This window comes from Bos indicus, chromosome 4 (genome assembly GCF_029378745.1).
Source record: "Bos indicus isolate NIAB-ARS_2022 breed Sahiwal x Tharparkar chromosome 4, NIAB-ARS_B.indTharparkar_mat_pri_1.0, whole genome shotgun sequence".
NCBI lineage: Eukaryota > Metazoa > Chordata > Mammalia > Artiodactyla > Bovidae > Bos > Bos indicus.
Genome location: NC_091763.1, coordinates 62,016,205 through 62,024,522, shown reverse-complemented (window position 1 = coordinate 62,024,522; position 8,318 = coordinate 62,016,205). Strand labels below are relative to the sequence as shown.

Here is an 8,318-nt window from a genome sequence, read left to right as displayed (position 1 = left end):
CTCCTGAAAGTGTTTCCATTACTCCTGCAAGTCCTCAGCACACACTTTGAGAATCACTGCAGTAAATTAACCCTCCTCTTAACGACTAAGAGATTGAAGTAGTGTTAGAACTGGCAGTTCCGTCCACGGCCAAGGCATTTTAAACAAATTACAAAGGGTGGTGGTGGAGAAGGGAAACCTGAATTCTCCCTTTAACTCTAAATGACACTGATTTCCAATTTGAGTTCACACATTACTCCACTGCCAGCCAAGATAACATATTAATTTTTTTTCAAGTTAACTTTTCTAAACTAAACTGAGAAAGCGACACGTCATACACAAAGTTAACACCTGTACAGCGTTCTCACAGTTTATAAGGCCTCTTTCTGTGCCCAGATGATCCTGTTTAGTCCTTGGCAGCCACTTCACAGAGGAGGAAGAGTTCAGAGCAGAGAGACCACTCGCCCAAGATCACCATCAGCAGCCAGGCTGTGGACCAGGCTTCCTCCAGACCAAGCGACGTGCTCGCAGGACGATCCTGCTTTGGCTCTGATGAACATCTCACTTTCAAAACCTGGCCTTCCACCCTAGAAAGGGGCGGGAGGGCTCTTTACTTGCATTCACTTTTTGCACATACACAAGAGACAGCGTCTGTTCTAGAATCCAACTGGATTTTATTTGACACAGAATACAGTATGGCTTGCCAGAATAGCAAACTGAAAAGCCAAAGCAGAAGAGACACGGTTCTATCTAATTTATAATTAAGTAACGGGAGGGCAAGTCATTCAGTGGATAACAAAAAAACAGTTGAGCTTGATCGAAGAATTCTCTTTTTCTAGTGCCCATACGTTTGGAATTCCCACTCTCTGTTGTCCAACGGACACACCTGCCGTGTTTTGAGCCAGCGAGAGATGCAGTGGAAGTGAAAAGCATGGTTACAGACGCCCCACGCCACGGTGCACTCTTCAGAAGTAGCGGACGCCTGGTTGGCTTGACATTCTATGCAAAGATCCATAATGTGGTTCCTGCAGATGGCACAGTTATCAACCACAATATCCCAGGCCCAGAGGGCTACTGCATTCCACTTTTTCACTTCAAAGCGCTTCTTGCCCGCGCCGCTGTTGGTGCCGCTCGGGGTATCCACATCCATCGCTGCCGCCATTTTGGAAACACACCTGGAGATCTTTGTTACACCAGTTTTACTTTTATTCCAACTAATGTAGACAGGAGTAGGAAATTGAATGATACACAAATATGTATATTAAATATAATAGGAGATTGAAATAAATAATATAAAAATACATATTGTGTTGTTCAGTCACCAGTCATGTCTATTTGTAACCCCATGAACTGCAGCATGCCAGGCCTCCGTGCCCCTCACTGCCTCCCAGAGTCTGCACAAGTTCGTATTCATTGCATCAGTGATGCCATCCAGCCATCTCATCCTCTGACACCTTCTTCTCCTTCTGCCCTCAGTCTTTCCCAGCATTAGGAACTTTTCCAATGAGTTAGCTGTTTGCATCAGATGGCCAAAATACTGGAGCTTCAGGTTCAGCATCAGTCCTTCCAGTGAATATTCAAGGTTGATCTCCTTTAAAGATTAATTGGTTTGAACTCCTTGCTATCCAAGGGACTTTCAAGAGTCTTCTCCAGCATTGATTCTTTGGCATTCTGCCTTCTTTATGGTCCAGCTCTCACAACTGTATGTGGTCACTGGGAAGACCATAGCCTTGACTGTATGGCCCTTTGTTGGCAGAGTAATGTCTCTGTTTTTCAACACACTGTCTAGGTTTGTCATTGCTTTCCTGCTAAGAAGCAACTGTCTTCTGATTTCATGGCTGCAGTCACCATCCGCAGTGATTTTGGAGCCAAGAAGAGGAAATCTGTCACTATTTCACCTTTACCCCTTCTATTTGCCATGCACTAATGGGGCTGGATGCCATGCTGCTACTGCTGCTAAGTCACTTCAGTCGTGTCCGACTCTGTGCAACCCCATAGACGGCAGCCCACCAGGCTCCCCCATCCCTGGGATTCTCCAGACAAGAACACTGGAGTGGGTTGCCATTTCCTTCTCCAAAGCATGAAAGTGAAAAGTGAAAGTGAAGTTGCTCAGTCGTGTCCCACTCTTAGCGACCCCATGGACTGCAGCCTTCCAGGCTGTTCCGTCCATGGGATTTTCCAGGCAAGAATACTGGAGTGGGGTGCCATTGCCTTCTCCGTGGATGCCATGATCTTGGTTTTTTTAATATTTAGTCTTAAGCTGGCTCTTTCAGTCTCCTCCTTAACCCTCATTAAGAGACTCTTTAGTTCCTCTTCTCTTTCTGCCATTAGAATGGTATCATCCACATATTTGAGGTTGTTGATACCTATACAAATATGTATATTATTATTTAAATAAATATTTATTTTTTATAACATCCTAAAATAGAGTACTACTGTTGGGAAAAACACGATAAAGGATATTAATGTTAAACACCCACCCAAATCCACATGTTGAAGTCCTAAGCTCCAGTGCCTCAGAATGCAACCTTGTTTGAAAATAAAGTCAGGGCAGAAGAGATTGGTTAAGTTAAAATGAGGTCTATTTAGGGTGGGCCCTAATCCAACATGACTGTTGTCTAATTTCCCTATTAGTCACTTGGCTGGTGTCTAGTTAGACACAAACATAAAGATGAACAGAGGGAGATGATATGAAGGGACACAGTCATCTATAAGCCAAGGAGAAGACCTGGGACAGATGCTTCCTCACAGCCCTCAGAAGGAACCAACTTTGCCAGCATCTTAATTTTGGAATTCCAGCTTCCAGAATTGTGAGACAATCAATTTCTGCTGTTTAAGCCACCCCATTTACAGTGCTCACCTGTGGCAGCCCTAGCAAACTAATCCACCTGTGTGTGTTCAGCTTCTCAGCTGCGTCCAACTCTTTATGATCCTGTGGACTATAGCTTGCCAGGCTCCTCTGTCTGTGGGATTCTCCAGGCAAAGATACTGAAGTGTGTAGCCATTTCCTACTCCAGGGGATCTTCCCGAACCAGGGACTGAATCCCTGTCTCTTGCGTCTCCTGCACTGTAAGTGGATTCTTTACCTGCTGAACCACTGGGGAAGTCCAGACTAATCTACCTGTGACTCAACGATTCCTTGTATAGGTGTATGTCTACAGAAACTCTCACAAGAGCATACCAGAAGTTACACAGAAGGATGAAGCATTGCAACAATGAAATATTGGATATTCATCAATAAGAAAATAAATATTATACATAAAGTATATTAACATAGTGGAAAACTCTACCACAGAACAACGATAGCATCACAATAGGGATTAAAATATGTAAAAATTTTAAAGTTAACATCCAAAATTATTGTTAAATAAAATTTTAAAACAAAATAAAATACAGGTTGAGAAAAAGTATTTGTGAAATAAGACAGCAAGTGGATTTTTATTCTTTTTGCTATGAAGAGTTTTTATAAACAATGACAAAAAGGTAAGTACTTCCATACAAGGGACAAGACACAGCAGCACTTTAAAGAAAAATGTAAATAACAAATAAATGTAGGAAAAAATATTCATTATCACTAAAAACAAACAAATACAATCTTACATCAGCAGAAACCAAAAAGATTTAAAATTTTAACTTTGCAAAGATTAGTAGCCCACCAAACTCCTCTGTGCATGAGATTTTCCAGGTAAGAATAGTGGAGTGGGTTGCCATTTCCTTCTCCGGGAGACCTTCCCAGTCTAGGGATCGAACCCACAGCTCCTGCTGCGTCTCCTGCATTGCAGGTGGATTATTTACCACTGAGCCACCAGGAAAGCCCATTCCCAAGTGGCTCACTGGTAAAGAATCTGTCTGCCAACACAGGAGACGTAGGTTTGTATCTGAGTATGCAAAGATGAGATATTAATCAATGCCAGTGAAATGTGAGGTCAACTTATTTGAAGGACAGTTTTACAGTGTTAAAAACAACTAAAATGTGAAAACCTTTTTGTCCTCCAATATGAATATATCTTAAAATAATAAGAAGGTAACTCAAAGAGGTAATCACCCTTGTTCATAATTACCATGAAGTTGTCAATGCAGACTAATCAGAAACAGCTTTTAAATGGCTAGTATATTAAAAAAATGTTTTTAATTGAAAAAAATTGCTTAATAGAATTTTGTGGTTTTCTGTCATACATCAACAAGAATCAGCCATAGGGACACCCATGTCCCCTCCCTCCTGAATCTCCCTCCCATCTCCCTCTCCATCCCACCCTTCAGCCTGTTACAGAGTCTCTGTTTGAGTTCCCTGAGTCATATAGCAAATTCCCATTGGCTGTCTCTTTTATATATGGTATCATAAATTTCCATGTTACTCTCTCCATATGTCTCCCCTTCCCCCTCTTCCCCTTATAGGTCTGTTCTCTATGTCTGTTTCTCCCATGGCTGCCCTGAAAATAAATTCATCAGTGCCATCTTTTTAGATTCTGTATATATGTATCAGTATACGATATTTATATTTCTCTTTCTGACTTACTTCACTCTATATAATAGGCTCTAGTTTCGTCCACCTCATTAGAACTGATTCAAATGTGTTCCTTTTTACAGCTGAGTAGTATTCCATTGTATGTATATACCACAGCTTCTTTATCATTCATCTGTTGATGGACATCTAGGTTGCTTCCATGTTCTAGCTATTGTAAATAGTGCTGCAATAAACACGGGTACATGTGTCCTTTTCAATTTTGGTTTCCTCAGGGTATATGCCAAGGAGTGGGAATGCTGGATCATATGATGGTTTTATTCCTAGCTTGTTAAGGAATCTCCATACTGTTTTCCATAGTGGCTATATCAGTTTACATTCCCACCAGCAATGCAAGATGTTCCCTTTTCTCCACACCCTCTCCAGCATTTATTGTTTGTAGACTTTTTGATGATGGCCATTCTGACCGGTATGAGGTGGTATCTCATTGTAGTTTTGATTTGCCTTCCTCTAGTAATGAGTGATGTTGAGCACCTTTTCATGTGCTTGTTAGCCATCTGTATGTCTTCTTTAGAGAAATGTCTTCCCATGGTTAGTATATTTTTAATCTAAATAAATACTGATGCATCCTTAAACTATCCAGTATTGCTATTTATCGTTCCCAATATATTTTTTCTATTTTTTCAAAGGAAGCATATAAGGCAGTAATCAGTTTATAGGGTAGGGTCTTCACTGGAGGATGAGGAACTTTTGGTGACAAACATAACAGCCTGGCTTAGCACAGTGAAGGGGCACCTGTGTCCTCCAGACACGGAAGTGGGTGGGGGGCCACCCTTCAGTCAATTGCAGAGGGAGAACTACTCCCTTGGTTTGACAGAGGGGTCCTTTTACCTGGCAGATATGCTCTGCATGGAGAAAGGACTGGAGTGAACCAATTTAGTTGGGGCTAAAACGTTGATTTTTAGTTTTTTCAGTATATTTGAAGCATTTCAAAATTGAAAGAGCTTTAAAGGCGCTATAACAGAAAGGCTCCAATTTTAAATAACAACTCAAAACTTCAAAAGCTAGTAATAAACTTTATAAGCTAAGTGTAAGATCTCTATGAAGAAAACCAGAACACCTAGCAAGAAGCTTAAAAGAAGATGGTCAAAATGAAATCTGAGGCTGAAGCCTGACATATAAAATAGATGCTAATATTTGTTGAGCAAACAGATAACAGACTCCGTTTATCTGGCATGAATTTATGCCAGACACCCCGCAAAGTGCTTCTTACACATTGTCCCAGTTAATCCTCTAATGCTCCAGCAAAGCATGGGTTACCAGAATCCCTGTTTTACATAAGAGGACACCATGGAAGACTGAGGTTCTCTGTTTAAGATCAGAGAACCAGGAAGTCCTGGTTTGTAGCTCAGGAATGCCTGGCTCCAGAACTAGGATCTTCACCCCACTGTAAAACCTGTCTCATTTAAGTGGGGTGGAGTCCTGCCTCTTGACACCCTCATAGACCCTAGGAAAAAGGAACTATATCTGCTAAGATAGGAAAACAGTACAGCTGTGTAAAAACTTGGTCGATTCAATGTTTCTTGTATTCTGTTCTGTATCATCTAATTTTTTAATTTTAAATTGCAGCCAGTGTCTTTGGTGCTAACCAGTGTAGAGGTGGCAGAAAGAAACAGGTGAAAGGATCTCAAGGGAAAGATGAGATAGCAGTAAAGAGAGGGTGCTCCATCCTCCTATAGGGACTGCTTCTGGGGCTAATCCTTGAAGGCTTTGTGGTTCAGTTTTGTAAGTGATTTCCTGCCCCCAAAAGAGGGTTAGAAACTCTGGAATCCAACTCCCTGAGATTCAAGTCTCATTTCTTCCTCTTGGTAGATGTATGAACTCAGGAAAGTTATTCGGCATCTCTGGGCCTCAGTTTCTTTATCCTCATAAGAGACTTGTCAGGGCTAAATGAGGTATTGCATGAATAGTGTATGATTCAGAATTTAGCATATGATACACCCAAATTATGTCTTACTCATCATCATCATTGTCATCATGGTCACATTACCATCATTCTCTGAACCTAGCAGCCACCCCAAGAACCTCAACTCCTAAGACTTCCTACTGCTCTGAACACATAGCCTCAACTTAACTGAGTTCCCCTCAGCAAGTGGCAACAATAGACCAGGGCCCTGGGAAATGCCCACTCCATCAGGCTCTTTCTCCCAAACCCAGGGCTGAGAATTGTTTGTGGAAGCCTGAATGAGAGACTGATGACTCAAGATAAGATAGGCAATCAGCTTGGACTCACCACTGCAGACTTCTGGTCTACTTGTAAAATGAGTCTTGTCATTTATTTGACAGTCCCCAGGATTTCACACAGGGAGAGGGACAAATAAAGTCAAGCCCCGAGTGGAATGTTGCTGATAGCCTCAAGTGAGGAGTTGGGTGTTCTGGGGGCCCCCAAGCTTGGGCAGCCCCTCAGTTTCCTAGTCATCTCGAAGCCCACCATTCATTTCAGTCAGTGTTTATAGAGTACCAACCATGAGAGGCAGGTCCAGGTGGTTTTCCTCTTTAAAGACCAGCGAAATATTTGCACTTCAAATGTATTTAATGTGGTTTCAAAAATTTAACTCAGAGCAGAAGTATCCCATCGGTATACCTCTAGCCACCAGCTGCCCTTTAGTCATCTGTTCCTTAAGTGGTTTGGGAACACAGACTTGGGCAGCAAAGATCTAAGTTCAGAGGCTGACTCGGCTGCTCTGAGCCCATTTTCTCCTCATTCTGCTACCAGTTTTGCAGGCTTGTGATGGTTAAATGAGATTGTGCATAAAGCATCCAGGAATGCATGCACCTCATTAAATTAATCCTAAAGAAAATAACTGGTAAAGCAGAGGATCCTCCAGCCACTTTATCTTCTTTATATAGAGTGTTTTTATGTATTAGGTCTCCTCAGAATTCAGATACCACAGTCAGGGGAGGGAGGCCCTGTCCAGTCACAGCATATGGCAGGCCTGCCACGCCAGTGTATGGCCTGGGCCTTTGCAGCTGCTTATCTGTGAATGTCTTCCCCACCCACTTATGCTGCAGGTGTGGTTCACTTCACTCAGTATTCTCAGCACCTAAAACTAGGACCTGGCATCGTGTGGTCACCTCAGTCTATATCTGCTGAGGGAGAGGTCAAAGAATGAATGAAAGAAAACAGAAAACAGTGAGGAGGGGGAAGTTTCCTATTGTTCAACTACAGCTTGATGCTTATTCTTCAAGATCCAGATCAACATCGTCTCTTTTTAACTTTCCTGGCTCCCTCATCTTTTCCCTTCCTCCCACCATGCCTTCCAGGTCTCTCCTCTCCTTCACTCCCATCTCTCCTTTTCCCATGATAGAATGGATATCTCTTGGTCTCCTTCATCTTAGAAAATCTACAGATGGAATGTAAATGAGATGGAATGCACTGGACATGGTTAACACAGCAGGGGTAAATGCAATGCCCTCCAATCCCTGAGCCATTGCCAATGGGATCCATTTGACTATAGAATGGCTGGCTCTTCCTCATGCCAAAAAAAACAGAGTAGCAGAGTGGGACAAAAGAACATGCATCTGGATGCAAGCCTAGAAACAAGGGGTAGAGTCAACTTACAGAGTGCACTTCAGAAAGTTTAAAGGGAGAGAGAGAAGAGGTATTACTATGGAGGGCCTGCTGTGACCACCCAGCAAGGCAGAGAGCATGAACAGCATTTTTGTCCAATAAATCAGTGCTTCTCAATGCTGTGTGCACAGGTGTTAGCTGGAGATTTTGTCAAAATTCAGATTCTGCTTTGGTAGATCTAGGGCTGGGCCTGAGATGCTATACTTCTAACAAGCTCCCAAGTGATGGTAGTGCTCCTGGTCCAGG

At 42.4% G+C, this 8,318-nt stretch overlaps 1 pseudogene; it reads right to left on the bottom strand.

Annotated features, from left to right (window-relative positions):
• Positions 1 to 633: 633 nt before the first annotated feature.
• Positions 634 to 1,148, bottom strand: LOC109557453 (E3 ubiquitin-protein ligase RBX1 pseudogene; annotated as a pseudogene).
• Between the last annotated feature and the right edge of the window lie 7,170 nt (positions 1,149 to 8,318).